Source organism: Lipotes vexillifer, unplaced genomic scaffold (assembly GCF_000442215.2).
Source record: "Lipotes vexillifer unplaced genomic scaffold, Lipotes_vexillifer_v1.1 scaffold382, whole genome shotgun sequence".
In the NCBI taxonomy this organism is placed as follows: domain Eukaryota; kingdom Metazoa; phylum Chordata; class Mammalia; order Artiodactyla; family Lipotidae; genus Lipotes; species Lipotes vexillifer.
The window spans coordinates 10,284,657-10,286,488 of NW_006780611.1; the positions used below are offsets into that span (position 1 = coordinate 10,284,657).

At 61.5% G+C, this 1,832-nt stretch overlaps 1 protein-coding gene across 1 annotated transcript in view; it reads left to right on the forward strand.

The window, feature by feature from the left end:
• The first annotated feature begins 106 nt into the window (after positions 1-106).
• CSNK1E (casein kinase 1 epsilon) overlaps positions 107-1,832 on the forward strand; it is a 23,531-nt gene continuing 21,805 nt past the window's right edge. Inside the window, exon 1 of the mRNA XM_007454023.1 lies at positions 107-252. The gene's annotated coding sequence lies outside the window, so the exon portion shown is untranslated. The remainder of the gene's footprint in view (positions 253-1,832) is intronic.

Consider the following 1,832-nt stretch of genomic DNA (forward strand, 5'->3'; position numbering starts at 1 on the left):
CGGCGGCGGGGGCGGTCGGGCAGGAGGGCCGGGAGGAGGGAGGCCGTGTCGGCTGCGCTGAGATCCCAGAGCCTGAGCCCGGCCGGGACGAGTGGAGCGGAGCGCGGCGGCAGCGGCGGTGGCGGCGGCTGGGCCAGGAGAGGCTGGCGCGCCCGGCGGCTCTGCGAATCCTCCGGCATCCGCCCAGGCGGGCCGCCCCCGCCCGCGGCAGCTCCCAGAGCAGCGGCCCGGCACCGGCGCCTTCCCGGCGGGGTAAATATTGGGGGGCTGCGGGCCCGCGAAGGGGCGCAAACCTGGGGGGAAACGGGGCTCCCTCCGCCTCTTTGTTTTTGCGCGAGAGGGAGGGGAGGAGAGGGCGGACACACGCGCGTTCGCACTCGGGTATGGGGGGGCTGCCCGGGCGCCGCCCGCTCGGCCCGGCGAGGACAAAGGCGCGACTGGGGACGAGGAGGAGGAGGGTGATTATTATTTTGCAGGCTTGCCCGGGGGAGGCCCCCCCAGTCCGGCCCGCCTCCCCCTCCCCCAGCTGGACCGTTCAAGGCCCCAGCCGGCCGGGGCGGCCACCCCAGGCTGCGATTTGGGGACGCTGAGGGAGGGGGTCCGGGACTGGGGTGCTGGGGTGCACCCGATACTGTTGATTCGGAATTCTCTCCGAAACCCTGGGCTTCGGTGGGGTTCACCAGAGCATTAGCAGAGCCCCCAACCCCTTCGCTCCTGGCCTGGGTGCTCCAGACCTGGGGGTCAGCAAGGCTGCTCTCCCGCATGTTGGCTGGGGGCGCTTGGGGGCCCTGGGGTGATGGGGTGTGTGGTCACCCAGCCACCGATTCTGTTTTCCTTTGTGGAGAGAAAGAAAGGGGTGGGGGTTATTTATCAGATCGGATTCTCCCGTTTCTGCGTGTGAGAAATCCATGTTTTGCAAGTCTCTGTGGAACATAAAACTATGTTTGTGCCCGGGTGTCCTTAGAGAGAGGATTCCCAAGCTCTTCACGCCCAAACTCAAAGTGGGGTGAGCCCCCTCCCCAACTTTTCCCCTTAGTTTTCTTGCATATTTTCTTTTTGGATCAGCCTTCGTCAGGGAGAAAGATTTTGGAACAGGGAAAGGGGATCCTGAGTGTCTAAGTTGCACCCAATAAATGCCTGTTTGGGGCTCCTTTGCCTGGGTGTCTGGGATGTTCCCCCACTTTTTATTTTAATGGTCCAGGGACAAGGGCCCTGGCTGGGGAGGGGGGTGGGCAGGGAGTAAGAAAACTGCCCATGTGCCGTTCTGCTTGGTAGTTTGTCTAATTTTTCTTAACCAGTTGAAACTCCGGAATCTTCATGTCCGCCTTTTTTTTTTTTTTTTTTTCGTTTATTCCAACACCAACCCCCCCCACCCCGCCCCCCAAAGGAGAGAAGCAGCAAAGAACTGGAAAGCCTCTTCCATTCCTGACTCAAGCCTCTCTCCTCTCCTCTGGGAGGCTTTTGGGGAGACAGTGCTGGGACGGTCTAGGCTCTCCTTGGGGCCCTGGCTCCCGGGGTGGAGGAGGAACGCTGGCGGGTCTGGGTGGTAGCCCAGAAAAGTGGTGGTTGCCTGCAGGGCTGATTGTTTGCACCCTCTCTTCTCTGCCCTTCTCTGCCGACAGCCCGGTGAGTGGGGAGGGGTTGGGGGGTCATGTGCAGTGTATTTATGTAAGACACCCAGACAGAGGGCACGGGTATTTATATAACCCGGCGTGGGTATTTATGTAATATAGGATGCGGGTGTATTTATGTTCCTTTCCTAACCTGCGGCTTTCCCGGCTGCCATGTGTGGTCTCTGAATTGGCCTTGGCGGAAGACGGACTGCGGCGGGG